Raw genomic sequence first — 16,196 nt, forward strand, 5'->3', positions numbered from 1 at the left:
TATAAATAATGTTATATATGTTATATATATAACCAGCTGGCATTCTGGGCACAACACGCACCTGTGGCACACATCACCCCAAATGCCCGGTCAATAGAATCGGGCCATTATACGCTCCAGAGTGTTCTCGCATCCTAAATGCCTTGCCATGGGGTTTGAATGAGCCTCCTGGAAAATCGTTTCCTGGCAGCTTTGCGACACCAACAACTGGGTAGGGATTTCATTCGTGCGAGTGTTGTGACTCACTCAATAAAGCCGATCATTCCGTAATCGGAAGTGGGGCCATCAATATCTATCACCTGGTCGTAGGCTGAGCCTAGGGTGTCGTCCCAAGACTGCTATAGTGGAAAATCTTCCATGGAGTCCATAACGGGAGGCAGTTGGGCCTCCGTAGAGGTCCCCGCCGCCTCCTTCCCCCCAGAGTCAGTGTCGGTCGACCCCGCGTCACTGCAGACATTACATCAATTTATAGGTTGCGATTGCATCTCCACGTATTGCCCCAGGAATCTGTGAAACCCCGGCCAATTTGTGCCCAAAATTAGGGGATGTGACAGGCGCGGACTGACCGCCGCCTTTACTCTAAGTGTTTTGCCCCTAAATTTTAACAGCAGCGACACTACCGGATACTTGTGAATATCCCCGTGCACACATTTCACCTCCAGCCACTCTGCCTCCAGCAATGCCCTGGCCGAACCAGAATTTGGTGAACCAGGGTCTGCATGCAGCCCGTGTCCACCAAAGTGTGGCGTATACCCCTTGACACCTTACCGGGATGCGGTACGTCCCTCCTGGACCGGGGGCGGGTGCCGGAGCCCCGGCGACGTGGAACACCTGGCCCACTTCCATCAGTCTTATATTACATTTTTAATAAAGGTGCTGCTAATGAGCAGACTCTAAATCAGGATGAAGTTCAGCAGCAAGTGTACTCCCCTCTTCTTCATGGTTAGTTTTTCATGTAGTTTCAAATATTCTGATGCTATTTGCAACAAGACTATACTTAGTACATCTGCTGCAGCTTTTCATATAAATGTTATTCAATAATATTTGTTTTTAAATTAGGTTCACAGACTTGAGCTGACTGATTTTCTCTGACCTGCAGGTGATCTTTGTGTCTATGAGACAGTCAGAAGATGTGAAAACACTGAAAATGGTAAAGTATACACTTTCATTAATATAAAGCTTGTGGAAGCTGAATGATTATACAATAACTGTGTTTAACATGAAAGTCAATAAGATTATTATTTCAGGTCCAGCAGAAGGTGATTTCACCAATGTCACATCCGTGATTCAGCTCAAAGTCATTAGGAAGACAAGTGAGTGCACAAAATTTAAAATTTAAATGCAAAATATACATTGGTAATTATTCTCACTGATAGGTTTTATTTGATGTAACGGTTTTCCAAAACAGTTTTTTATTTTGATGTAATGAAAAAAACAATGCATTTGAACGGGTAAAAACAAAGCTGAAAAGTAAGAAAACAAACAAACAATAAAAAAACAACAACAAAGCTAAAAAGTAAGAAAAAACAAAAAAACAAAAAAAAAACATTGAGAAAATAATAGGGAAGGGAGCAAAAACAATTACTAGGAGAGCCACAATGTGTAATTCTCGTCGAGCACTTTATGAATTACAGTCCTGGTCATCTCAGTGACGCTGGCGTCAGTTTCTTGCAGCGTGGCCTCAATGTCGCGGGCGTCTCTGAGTTCAAACAGATATGCCTGGGCAACGCCTCTGACTTGAGCCGCTGGTGGTGAAAAACCCTCTAACCGCAAAATTTGCAATAATTTGTTGGTGAAATGCCCATTCCATAATCTTTTGCAGAGTTCATCATAGTACCTGAAAAAGTAATATTTTTCCAGCGGGAAAAGACAAGAATGTCGTCTCTGCGAGGGGTGGGAAACCTCACATCCTTGACAGACTTCTTGCCAGTGTTTCTGGATTAGCGAGTTAATAAGGTACTTGACAGTTAATTTTGTAAGTTAAAAAACAGTGGTGGGGAGCAGACTCGCCGCCTTGTCGTTGTCCATGGCCGAAGGCTGTCCGCGGCTCTTGCCGGAGTGGGGATCGATGTCTTCAGGCTCTCGGAAAAGGGCCCGGCATACAGGGTCGCCCAAAGCCCAGAGCGAGGCACCAGAGACTGAAGTGTTGCCGGGGGGTCTGGTCTGGGGATTGCCAGAAGTAATATTTTTCCAGCGGGAAAAGACAACTCACCCAGCCATCGGCGAGTTGCAGATGGCTGGGTGAGTTCCAGCCTTGAGGGGATGAGGGCGGCGGCAGAGTATCTGGAAGCATAGTGGCCGGAGACGTTGAGGCCAGATGCGGGCTCTGAGGTGGGGTAGCCAGAGCCATCGGTGGACTCGGTTGTGGAGTAGAATCAGCTGGAGATGCAACAGAGGGGGCTCCGAAGCTATGGTGAGTCATGATTGTTTAGATGATGTGGAGAATGTGGAATCTCTCCTCCATTGGATTAGCATGGGCTGGCTGAACCCTACAAAGATGCAATCGTGTGAGTTCTGTTGGCATGGCGGAGGCTCTGTAGCTAGTTACTGGGGTCTGAGAGACCACAGTGAGGTTGGCAGGTCTGGTGTCCATGTTGTTTTAAGAAAAAGAGAGAAAAGTCTTTTTTTCTGGGAGAAAAAAAAGAGTTAAATTTAAGCCGAAAAGTTAGATTATTTATCCTGAACGAGAGCAAGAGATTGCACCTATCGCAGATAAGGTAAATCAGACCTGTATCCGATTGGCTAACCAGGGTGCGGCGGTAGCCGCCCACTTGTTATGTGATTGGCAGCGGGGCGAAGTTAGGCACGCCTCGGAGGCGGAGTTGGTCTCCCTCTTTGAACGAAGAGCCAAAATCATTAAGGAGCAGATACAGAGCAAGTAACAAGGGGAAAAAATTGTGCGCTGGCTGCGGCTTGGTGCGAGTAAGAGGGACGGAGAACTTAGGCTGTGCGCTGAATTTGAGACGGAGCTAGTAAGAGGGCTGGTTTGAAGAAAAAAGACTAAGGATTTTTTTCAGGAGTATTGCCTGTTATCGAATATAAGGTTTTGGGAATAGAGGGTTCCCTAACAAGTTATTCTAGGAGTTTTTTGTTGCGCGTATTTGGATAAAAACACGGAGGTTTTTTTCAGGAGGTTTCCTGCTTGTTTGCCTAAGGGTTGGGTGGGAGCCGCAGTGCGCTGAATTTGAGAAAAAAGACTAAGGATTTTTTAAGGGTTTTGGGAATAGAGTGGGAGTGCCTATCGAGTTATTCTAGGTTTTTTTTGTTGTTGTGCGTTTTTTGGAGAAAGACGGAGGATTTTTCAGGAGGTTTTTGCTGGGAGCCGCAGCGCGCTTATGCTTGGGGTAGTTTTTCGGGGATCGTGAGAGTTTTTTGCGACTCGGACTTTGATTCTAAATCTCCTTGTTCGGATTAAACAAATGCAAATAAATTGAAATAAAGTTTTCCAACGAGGCATGCAACCTGTATCTCCCGGCATACTGAACTAGGGCTGCCACAAATGATTGTTTTGATAGTCACCGATTATTTTTGCAATTAGTCGACTAATCAGATCATGCATCCATTGGACGTAAAATGTACAGCTTATTGCACCGGCATACATCTGCTCTTATATAACTATCATTAGCTTACAGCTTTAAGTGTTTAAGGTATGTGCTAACTAAAAATAAAGACAAGATGATAGTTTATTAAATTTTAATGAAATTTGCAGATTGTTTCGGTGAAGTTTAATAAACTCCTTGCTATCTAAAATATAACAGGACACCGGAGTATATTCTCGAGCATCTCACACTTCTGATAATCAGCTGTCTGCTTGACGTTTATTCAGCTGTGTAAAAACTATAACTTTAATCTCAGCCAAACCGATTTACTCAGGAACAAATAAAATACTAAAAAAAAGCCAAACAATAACATTTTTAAGTTATCTAAGTGACTTATATATATGTTTAACCTGAGTAGCGAAAGACGGCGGTGGGTTTGAAAACGATTTGCCGGGAGTCCGGTGTTCTCACGGCTCTAGTGAGCTTGCCCCCGGCTAGCTATCGAGCTAGTGGGTAACAGACGTCGGAGCGCTTTTGAAAATATGTGGTGTCTTGATAAACTGAGCAGATATTTGAGGTTTACACAGCTACATTCTCGCCTGAAAATATGTTAAACGTTTATTTTGTGACCCAGAAAGAATAATAAGAGTAATATTAAAACTAACTAGCTGCCGCCATTGTTGGAAACTGAGCTGGGCTGCGCTATGAATTCTGGGACACAGCTTCTTCTTCTTCGGGGTTTAACGGCAGCTGGCATCCTTGTACATGCAGTGCTGCCATCTTCTGTTTCAGTCCGTTATTACACTCTTAAATCCTACTACTTATTCCTGCGTCTTTTGTGATCTTACAAAGCTTCAAACGACGCGTCGACTATTAAATCAGTCGTCGGCGATTTTGATAGTCGACGTAATTGTGACTAGTCGACTAATCTTGGCAGCCCTATACTGAACGTTACAAAAGCACAAGTTTAACTAAGCACTTTTACTCTGGTTTAAGACATTTTCACACACACACACACACAAGCACGGACCCTGACACAGGCGCGCGCATGGGCGCGCACAGACACACAGGCGCGGGGCGCGCACGCGCGCGCACATGCACTGACCCACCACCAGATGGCGATTTTTAAGCATAAAAAGTAAAAAACTTTTTAATGGCTTAAAATTAAAGAATGCTACTTGATATAAAAGCTTTATTTTTTAATAATCAAATAATTTTTTTTACTTTTTTGGAAATAATGAGTTATGAACTACCATAATTTGCTGAATATCATAATTTGCTGAATATCATAATTATATTAATATCCAGAGGTGGGTAGTAACGAGTTACATTTACTCCGTTACATTTACTTGAGTAAGTTTTTGAAAAAAAATTACTTTTAAAGTACCTTTTTTGCATGATACTTTTTACTTTTACTTGAGTACATTTGTGAAGAAGAAACGGTACTTTTACTCCGCTACATTTGCAAAATTCGACTCGTTACTTTTTAAAAAATGATTAGTTTAACACATTAGATAACATGCCGCCAGTGGAGTTTCCGGTAACTTTTTTACCAATCAGATGTGGCTATGCAGTCACATGACCAGTTTGAAACTGTGGCGGGCAGAGCAGCCCAAACGTTTCAAAGAAGAAACATGAAAACATGGCAGAGCCAGTCGTCTATGCTAGAGCTGAAAAGGATGAACACCCTTGGCCTCATATACAAAGAATGTTTCGCATAAAAGCAGTACAAAAGAACAGCTATGTCTTCAGTGTCGGTGACTTCAGTGAGAGCCAAAACAACAACTTTTCAGCGCGAAACAACTCAACTCATGTAACCTGAGGAAGCGGTAAGTTTTCTCTAAATATCTTTTTAGCTGTAGTTAGCTGGATGTCAGTCTTATGTTACAGCAGCTGTGTTGAGCTCGAGCTGCGAGTCATATTTTCGGCGCTACGTTGTAGTGAGACAAATTTGTGGGTTTTTTGTGCAGCTTCGGCTGTCCTTTTAACTGCTCGCTGGTTAGCTAGTGTGAGCTATAAGCTAACAGCTCACCTAGTTAATGACGCTGGAGTTCCACGCGCATGCAAACAGCTCGTCTCTACTGCTTTAACTGTTAAAACAGAAGGCAATACTGCGGCTAGCAGGATTTATTATGTGAAAAAGCAGCTTGTTTAGTTTAAACAGTCTGCATTAAGCTGGGCAAACACTGTGCGATTTTTTTCAGTCACGTTATTCAGCTCCTGCTCAAACTGTACAATTGAATCGCAGGGGTTAGAAGTTCATAGGTCACGATGCAGGGTCTCACACTATACGGCCTGATGCTCTGATGCGACCTGAGTGCTCAAACTGTGCGTCCATAACATGAAGCTTATCATACAAAATCTGTCTCTCACTCTCCCTCTCTCTGTCTTACAGACACACACACACCACCACCATCAACTTTGCTAAATTACTAATGGAAAACATTGACCAGGCAGCTGCAATTGAGCAGCAATGTCCATCCAACTCTTTTCATGGTTGTTGTAGTCGTCACAATTTTGTGAGGCCACATTGCAAAGCCTCGGATACAGAAGCGTAGAGCTGCCACCCAGGCAAAAGAAAAATAGAAAAGTGAAAAGTTCTAACAATATACTTTTCATGTTTGTACAATATACTATCATGTTAGTACAATATACCTTTCACGTTTGAACAATATAATATCACGTTATTACAATATACATAATTATCATGTTCGTACAATATAAATATTATATAGGCTACATCGCAGCTCCAGTCACGCTTCCATCAAGTCTTTCTCGTCTTTTCCCAGAGTAACAGCCAAACAGGAGGATCTATTGGCTAGCACTGCTTAGCCTTGCACGCATTCTTATTTTAAACTTAATCTGGAATTCATTGCAAACTGTTTGTGCGGGATATGAATGACAGGATTTTGTTTTTCTACAAGAGTTAGTAAAAAACATCTCCAGTGTGATCAAATCTTCTTGCCAAACATCTGCAGCTTGGCAGTGTATACAGCACTATAATGACCAGACCTAATTCTTTTGAAAACCATACATCTTTCCACAGGTCTCAACTTCATCAGACATCACCTAGACTCAGAGCTGGATGAGGCCAGCACAAACAGCAGCCTAACCGACTAAGATGATGGATCCATGGGGTCAGGAAAGCCAGAAGCAGGGGAGCTGGAGAGGTACCTTTCATGTCCATTCACTGGAGGTGTGGATCTATTGCATGGCGTTCCTCACATCAAGAAGCTGTTGATCAAAATCAATACAGCTCTTCCTGCATCTGGAGCTTGTGAAGGACTTCTCAGTCATGCAGGACTCCTGTTCACTGCTGAACAGTTACAGCTTCACAGAAAGAACCTTGAGAGCAAACTGCTGCTGAAGCTTAACCATCACTTCACTGAGTGAAGAAATGTCACATTTTTGCTAAATATGCAGAAATAAATGTACACCCATACAATTTATGGTAAACTGAGCTGCCTTGTATGTACATATGTTGAAGATGCCTCGTTCTAATGTTTTCTCTGAGGCTGCTGTGCCATTTGGAGCAAAAATGAATATAAAGTTTACAGCATATCTTGTCACTGGAAATTGTTTGCACTGTTTATATATTTATATTATTTACTGTAGGTATTGGTGAAAAAAGCTTTATGTTGTGAAAAACTGAAATCTGGAAATTTTTTTTTGATCTTTTTACATATATTCCTTTTGAAAATACTAAAATTTGTATATTTATTTATTTTTGTTTGTCTGATAGCATTTATTTATAAAATAAATCAGACATTTCAAACAGTTACTCGCTACTTGAGTAGTCTTTTCACCAAGTACTTTTTTACTCTTATTTGAGTAACATTTTTGAAGACTACTTTTCACTTTTACTTGAGTAATAATATTTTAAAGTAATGCTACTCTTACTTGAGTACAATTTTTGGATACTCGACCCACCTCTGTTAATATCATAATTTTATTTATATAATATTTTTATGAATATCATATTTTTATTACTTCCTTTATTACCCCTGAGCTCACGGATAATTTATTGGGGCCATAAATCACTCGGTTTGCCATAAGGGGTATAATATCACTCTCTCTCAGACTTAAGAGTCACTACCCCCATTCATTTCCCCCACATCATATTCACTGGTTGCCCACAAGTGCTCCGAGATATCCAGCAGTTCTGGAGAGTCTGGGTTCCACCTGCTAAATACAGAGAGAATTTTTTTTTTGTTAGCAGCTGCACAGTTCACAAAACACTAATGTTTAGTGTCAGATGCTTACTAAACACCTCATTGCAATGTTTCATCACTGGAATGTGAGTTTCTTCCCCAGGTCTGTACTGTTGCACTCAGTTTAGTCACAGACCCAATCATGTTATTTAGCTTTTAAAATAAAAAACATGTGAGATGCTGTCACGTATTTGACTTGACAAAGCAAGTTTGTTCCCATGAAATCAGGTGTGTGTTTATGTCTAGGTGCAAGCTTCACATACATCAGAAACAGGAAACACATTTAACCCTTTGCAACATTCTACTCACTTGTGTTACAATCAAATGATCTAATAACAATCAACTAATTTACATATCAATTCTCATCCCACTAAGTTGACAGGACAAGATGATAATAGCTGGTCTGCAATCTTTAATCAGTCCCACATCATATTTAGACTTGACAGGCCATCAGGCACCTCTGCGAGCAGTGGATAAGAGGAGTCTGCACGGGGTGGCCTGCACTAAATAAGGATCAACAGTGGGATCCACCAGTTCAACTGAGTGAACATAGTGAACAGTATAACAATAGACATAACTGTTTTATAAGCATTCAATTTTTAGGGAGAACAACACTTTTGGGTCCTCCCTGACCTGCCAATCGCAAGATCTGTTACAATTGTGTACAGATCTGCCCAGGTCTTCCCACCTGTAGTCAGTGGACCTAGCAGGGGAAATGTGTGGGGTGGATGCATCCATTATAAACAACCTTTTGTTCTTTAGTGAGTGAAATCGCAAGCGCAGCAAATGTAAAGCTCTAAAATAAGCATTTCACTGTTAGTTTATCATTTTCAACTCTGTACCACTCCTTCTCATGTCTCACATCAGGGCCCTGCGAAGCACAGTGAGAAGTGCAGTGCAGGCTGTCAGCAGCCAAAACAGGCATCTGGAGGCATGCAGTCACGTGCTGTTTATAAAAAAAAAAAAAAAAAAAAAAAAAAAAAAAAAAAACTTTCAGTGAGTGGCCCTGCCCCCAGCTTCCATGCATACACGAAGGCAGGGGTCACAGGGCTGTATTTAACCATTGCATAGTCACATTCTGACTGTGTGATTGTAATGCCATCATGGCAGGAGATCAAATTTATGTTTAATTTACACATTAAGTAAATTTACTGGACATGAGTCTGACCATGGAAAACTGTGTTTTAACTTTTGGCCCTGTCCATCAATACAGAACAGGGGGATGGTGAAATTTTCCCTTTGAACATGCCCTGTTGCAGAGACAGAGTGGGAGTACCTTCTAACGTTGGCTGGAATTTCAGGGAGGGTGAGAACATAACACAGAGTGGCTCCGGAGTCTACAAGAAATTCCACCTTCTCACCACACACAGACATTCCATGCATAGGCAGAGATTTATAAGCTTAAATGTACATATGTGCCCTTTGGATTGCATGAAATGCGTTCAATGTGTGTGTGTGGAGCATTTTGCGTATCAGCATGAGTACTTGTTAGCAAAGCATTCTTCATTGCATCAGCATGTGTGTGTGTGTGTGCGCATCACTTCATCCTGAGTCAGTGTGTGTGTGTGTTCGTGTTTTTGCATCACTTCCCTGTTCTGATGTCTTGGGCAAACCACGGCCTGAAGCGCCCCCTGGGGTCCTGCCCTCCTCCTTTCAGTTTGCTTACGACCACTGCTGCTGCTGGTCACTGCACTGTCCACCCTGGTTCTGACCCAGATTGGGGCAGTCCTTTCTCCAGTGTCCATTCTGGATGCAGGTGAAACATGCATCTTGATCTGCGTTTTGTCTCTTGTGCAGTGGCTTTTGACCTCGATTGCTCCTTCTGCTCCTGCCACGCCACCCCGTGCTGGTTTGCCACGGCCTTGTATAGTGTTAATGCAGCGTTGCAGAGGTCAGCATTCTGATGCTCTGCCTCTCTTTTGGGCTTGACGTCACAGCTCTTTCAGCTGAGGCCTGTCTGGGGATCTCCTCCCGTGTAGTGAGAGGAGGCCTTGGGTTCAGCGCCCTCCGTCTCCGCTGGGTGAGGTGCCCCTCCTGCAGCTCTGTTGTGGTTTTCGGGTTGTTGTGGTGGGTCCAGCTGCTGCAGCGGTGGGTCAGGGTCACGTCAAAGGGGGTCGAGGGGAGAGCAGGAGTCCAGGTCAGCTTCGGCTTTCTGTGATGGGGCATGAGCACAGAAAAAAAGGGTAGAGGTGCGTGAACAGGAAAATGATGTGTTGTGTGCTGTGTTATACAGAGGCGGGAGGGGCGCTGACACGGGTTCTGTGTCAGCTTTCTCCCTCTCTCCTCCTTTCTCACCTTTTTTTTTCAAAACTGCATTTGTAGGTTAATACACTCTCTGCTTATTTGTGTGTGCGCATTGTTTCACCTTGCTGTTTTTTAATGGTGACGTGGGCAAACCACAGCCTACAGCTCAATCCAGAGTCCCTTCCTCCCTTCCACCTTCAGTCCTTTGGCTAGGGGTTTGTGATGAGGACAGTCTCTCCTAAAATGTCCCTCCTTTCCACAGCTGTAGCACTTTCCTCGGCCACCTTCAGGCACCCACACCCTGGCCCTGACCCCACCTCGCCGTCCTCTGCCTCTTCCCCTCCTCTCTCGTTGGCCTGTGCTTCCTCTCAGCACGTGGTGGGGGTCAGCACTTTGTTTTCCCTTTTTTTGTTTTCTTTGCGCCTCCCCTCTCTGGCTGTAAAATCTATTGGCATCAGCTGGTTCACCTCTGCGCTGTTTGCAGGCGTATAAAGCTGGCCAGAGACGGTTGTTCAGCATTTTCATGGCATATGTGTTCTCCTCCTTGGGGTGAGGTTGAGGTGGGGGTCTTTGGTGGTTACACAACAGCAGTTGGTCTTGTTTTTGGAGGGACCACGCTCAGTTCTGGAGCTGTTATTCTTGCCGCGGTGGTTTTGGTCGCCGGGGAGGACGGGACTCCAGATCGGAGTGCCTATCATTGCTGCTTCTGCAAAATGACATTAAAAAAACAAGGTAGTGAATCATGGCTTGTATGTGTGTGTAGTGGAGCTGCAGACTTAACAGGGCCTGTCTCCTATCCATTTCCTTTTTCTCCCCAAAAAGGCATTTCCTTAAAAGCTCCTTTTCTCTCGCGTCTCTCTGCTTCCTCCATAACACATCTCTTTTCATCATTCATCCTTAGCACACCAGCCAATTTAGCCCCTTTCTTTGTCAACATTTCTTTTTCTTTCTCACAACTTACTTCATGCCTTCTACATTTTATTTATCATCGAGTCAAAGATTGAGTTCTTTCCTTGGCCACCTGGTGGAGCGTGTGTGACAGTCCGCGCCCCGGCCCTTAACTCAGCTGTGCCGACTGTCTCGGAGGATCCGGATCCCATGTTACTGGCTTAAGCGTCCTTAGCGAGGCTAGGCCTAGAACTTCCCCGTGAAATATCACGGAGGAGCACCCCGTCTCACCCATCCTTGGGCCTGGCCAAACAGAGAACTTAAGTGACTTATATATAATAATAATAATGGATTGGATTTATATAGCGCTTTTCAAGGCACCCAAAGCGCTTTACAATACCACTATTCATTCACTCTCACATTCATACACTGGTGGAGGCAGCTACAGTTGTAGCCACAGCTGCCCTGGGGCAGACTGACAGAAGCGAGGCTGCCATATCGCGCCATCGGCCCCTCTGGCCAACACCAGTAGGCAAGTAGGGTAAAGTGTCTTGCCCAGGGACACAACGACCAGGACAGAGAGCCCAGGGATCGAACCGGCGACCTTCCGGTTACAGATGCGATTCCCAACCCCCTGAGCCACGGTTGCCCCGTGTACACAAAATATACACAAAATACTATAGGCTGGACACAGCTCACCGGTGCAGATTCACCGGTCGCTGAGGACTCGCCCCACAGCTCCCCCTTTTTGAAGCTTTGGTGGGACCGAGGATTGACTCTTTCCCTCGGCGTGATCAGCCGTCTTTGGGGTCGTTCCTCAGCGCCCACACTCGGAGCATCCTGTTCATGATGCCAAGCTTGTTGTGGAATTTTGTAAATAAAGTCTGCAACACGGAAAGAGCTGTGGTCAAACTATTTATTACTGCGCGCAGGAGAGCCAACACACACATCAAACATTACAGTTCACAGTCATCCCAGCTCTGCCCCTGGGACGTCTCAGCTTCTCTTTTATACCCCCCCCACACACACACACACACAACTCTCTGTATCTTTTAGTTACAACAGGTTTCTGTCCCACGGGCTGTTGCTGGGCAGATAGCAACTCCCACTGTCTTTTCCCAGGAAGCTCCTGGCACCTGTCATCTTGGGAGTTTCATCCTTCTACGCCCTAACAGTTAGCAGATAACATAGTGAAACATCATTAAGCAAAGCTAAGCAGTTTTTTTACGAGGTCATACTGACACACACACACACACTTTATCTAAGCATACAAAAAGGTTATACCAAATCCTACAGTGAGATTCTAAACACATAAATCCAAATGTGAGGATAAGCTAGAATTTTTCCATAACCCCAAGAAAATCAAAGGTGAGCAAAGTCTGCCATCATCTCCACTGAATATTGTTCAACATGTTTATCTGCTCTTAAAATGTAAATCTGTTTATTTTACAGTTTATATTTATGTATGCGTAAGTACTCATTACATGGTTAATAAAATCGATCATACTTTTTATCTTTGCATCAGTGGAGACATCCAGTTTCCTCCTGGTTAATGATATTATTGTTCTCAATGATCTTCTCTTCATTCACAGGAAAATCAAGTCCTGCAGCTGATGCAGCAGTTTATTCTGAAGTCACATCAGGAAGCTCTCTCAGTAATTCTGCTGCCATGCAGGCTGATTTATTCTTCACATTATTAAATGTCTTCAGCTCATAATATCTTTACATGTTGGAAATCACTTTGTCTTTTTGTGCTTGTCTTACAGGTCAGTGAGGAGAGCTGTAGCAGCAAAGCCAAGAAGAAGCTTTTTATGAAGCCACTCTTGCTCCTCTGCTGCCCAAATATCAGACATGCTCAGCTTTATGTACAGTTACAATATTAAATCATAATATCAGACATACTGCTCTCTTTTAGTATCAAACAAATAGAGGTGTATTAGGTATTAATATTCATGCTCTTTATATTCAGTTTTTTCATAAAGATTTTGTAATAAACCTTGAATGTATCTAACATGTTCCAACAGCAGTGAGAACAAAGTGTGAAATATGTGATCTTTAGTATCTGACAGCACAACTTAAAGTCAGTGTTTGCAGTGTTTCACAAGCAAATACTGATATGGGCAACAACAAATACTTTAACTGTGTTTGTCCAAAGATCTCGTACATTATATAAATAAGAATTATATCATAGGCAGTGAATGCATTTGAATGTATTTCATGTATATTTTTGTGTTTCTGATCATTAATAAGGTAGAAATAAAATCTTTTTACATTGAAACATTTTGTTTGATTTTAGTTACCTGTATGAGATTATCCACAAACTAATAACACAACCACTTAAACAATTTGTATCAACATTGTCATGGAAACCTGAAATAAACAGATGTGAGTATTATCTGCAAAGCGGTCACTAACAGTACAGAGCATGACATCAGTCTGCATGTATCTGACACAGACGACTGTGAAGTAGAACATTTACAGAGAGAAGCTCTCTGTGTGCTGTTGTCACAGGATGCAGTTAAAGGAAAAGATAACTTGTACATGTGATAAATCTCATATGAAAGATTGCACAGAGACAGAATATTACAGACTACTAAAGTTCTGCATTGAACATGGTCAGAATGCCCTTGTCTTATAATGAAGGTGAACAACTACAACTACACTGCTTTCTAAAATTTCTAAATAAAATGTCATTTCACCTGAAACACACAGCATAGTTCAAACCTATCAATAACAGGTACCAGGCTCCCACCTGGTGGCATTACCTGAATATGACAGCCACTTACTGTTTTGTTTAAATATAGCCTCTCTGTGCTTCATTCCTTTTAAAATTCAGCTATGACAGCTACAAACTACTGTCAGCTGCCCACTGCAAATATATTAACTTGCTATCTGCTCTATAATCCACAGTTCCTGTCCTATGTTATGTGGGTATGTACATAAATATAGTATGAAGGCTTGCACAATGCAGTTCATCCTTTATGTCTCTATATAACCAACTATGTTATGAATGCATAGATATATATTTTCAGATGAAATATATTTTGCTAAGCAGGCTGAAGACAGATGGAAATGTGTATGAAATAAATTGATTTCAGTGAGTATTCATCACAAGACAGAGTCACACTTCTCACAGGAGCAAAGGATGCAGGCCCTAAATCAAACACACACAATATCAGTGATATGTTGTTTTGGAAAACAAGTGTGTAAAACAAGTTGCAGCAACAAAACAGACATCGTTTACAAACAGTGGGACATCGGCTGATCAGTATCAGTGTGCAAACTCAGAGATGGGTGAAGGGTTGCTGAAACCTCTCAAACAGCACATGAGATTTCACATTCAGATATGTACAGCAGGAGAGTTTCAGGTCTGCTGTGTGTGCAAATGTGGGCTGACATCGAGATTAGCTACAGGAGGCCTGAGGTTAGCTTTGTGGCCTGTCTGATCAGCACTGCTTATTTTTTATCTTAGGTTTTAAACTGAAAGCATGTTTGTTTCTTCTATCATTCAACACTGAACTAGTTTGAACACATTTATTATTTATTCTTGTTCTGATGTTGTGTTGCTACGCATAGTGAAAAGATGTTTTCAGAATCAGAATACTTTATTAATCTTTAAGGAAATCATGTGGTTACAGTTTCTCCAAGACAATAAGAACAGTAACAGACTGAACAAAATTAAATAAAACAATATTACATAGTTTAAAAATATAAGAAATACCTCTAATATATACAAATAGCTCTAATATAAATATCCAGAATATTACAGAGATTAAATATATGTGATTGACATTTTACTCTAAACTGTGAAACATTTTATTATTTTTACTGTAGAGGATGTGGAATGTGTGTAACTATTGGACTGCATACTGTGCATTAGATGGAGGAGTTGTAAGGGAAGAGCCACAGGCAGGAATGATTTCCTGTGTCATTCAGTGGTGCATTTGGGTAATCTCAGTCTTCTCTGAATGTGCTCCCGTGACTGGTCATCACGTCATGGAGTGGGTGGGAGGTAGTGTCCAGACTTACCCTAACCCTAACCCTCGACAACTTAAGCCAATCCAACGCCACCTTAAGGGGGTTGAGCTCCACAACATTAAAGGCTTTGTAGATCAATTTACTGAGTCTAGTTTCGCTAAGGCCTCCTAGTGGTCACAGGTTTCCTCTTCACAATAGGCACATAGCAGGGGGTGGGGTGAATCAGGTTATTATCTGACATAGCCAGTGGGGGAAGGGAGGAGGAACTATATGCATCCTTGACATTAGCAAACAATAGATCTAACATTCTCTCCCCTCTGGTGGGACAGACCGCATACTGTGTGAAAGTTGGCTTTGTAGTGTCGAAGGTGACATGGTTGAAGTCACCAGAGATAGCAAGGAAGGCACTCGGGTGCCGAGTCTGATGTGGAGGCATGTAAGGATCACACAAGAGATCTCAATATTTTACTCCAACTTCTATTTTGGCTTTACACAACTGAACACAGAAGGCGCGAAAAAAGCTTACCACTTTACTTTCCTTCAAACTGGGTGTGAGTGGAGACACCTAGTGGTCCATCACACTCTAACCGGACTATAGCAAAGTCGATAATGTCACATGCAGCTGTCGGGTTAGCAGAGGGAGGAACGCAAACAGCCACCAAGATAACATGGGTAAATTCCCTGTGCAAGTAATACAGCCTGATTCCAACAGCACAGAGTTCAGTGTCTGAGAAACAAATCAGCTCTTTGATTGTTATGTGAGCAGGGCTGCACCACTAGTTATTAACAAGAATGGCAAGATCTCCTCCTTTCCGCTTACTGCTCACGGCACTGTACCTGTCTGCCCAAACAATGTGGAAGTCTTCCATAGATGCATTGTCATTGGGAATATCCTGGTGCCATGATTCAGTGTAGCACATCAAGCTACACTCCCAATATTCCCTCTGAATATTGTAGTGCTGATAACTTGTTCATCTTGTTTGATAACGACCGAACATTCCCAACTATAATAGATGGCAGACACTGTTTGTACCTTCTTCTTTCTTTAGGCCTTCCCTGTCTCGCTGTCTTCCTCCTTCTCCTATTCTGTCCTCCACCTCTGCATCCAAGTTGTGTTTTTCTACAGATTTCAGCTGCAATGTCTGGGTCTTGCCGACAACCCAACTGGCATCACGGTAATCAGCTGATCTCTAGAGTTATTATTTATATTATTAATAATAACTGGCTACAAAAATATTATTATTATTATTGCTGAATAGTTTAGACACATGAGAAAAGACTCTTGTTACATATTATTGCCCTTTTAGGTTTGTAAGTTTTACTTTTTTTTTCAAGA

At 42.5% G+C, this 16,196-nt stretch overlaps 1 long non-coding RNA gene across 1 annotated transcript; it reads left to right on the forward strand.

Moving 5' to 3' along the window:
* Positions 1-49: 49 nt before the first annotated feature.
* Positions 50-13,786, forward strand: LOC106632774. The gene is made up of 4 exons (XR_001336005.2): positions 50-1,150; positions 1,248-1,313; positions 12,475-12,537; positions 12,649-13,786. It is a non-coding gene; the product is annotated as an uncharacterized LOC106632774 (long non-coding RNA).
* Positions 13,787-16,196: the final 2,410 nt, after the last annotated feature.

Source organism: Haplochromis burtoni, unplaced genomic scaffold (genome assembly GCF_018398535.1).
Source record: "Haplochromis burtoni strain Fernald_Lab_line unplaced genomic scaffold, NCSU_Asbu1 Contig_2109, whole genome shotgun sequence".
Taxonomy (NCBI): Eukaryota; Metazoa; Chordata; class Actinopteri; order Cichliformes; family Cichlidae; genus Haplochromis; species Haplochromis burtoni.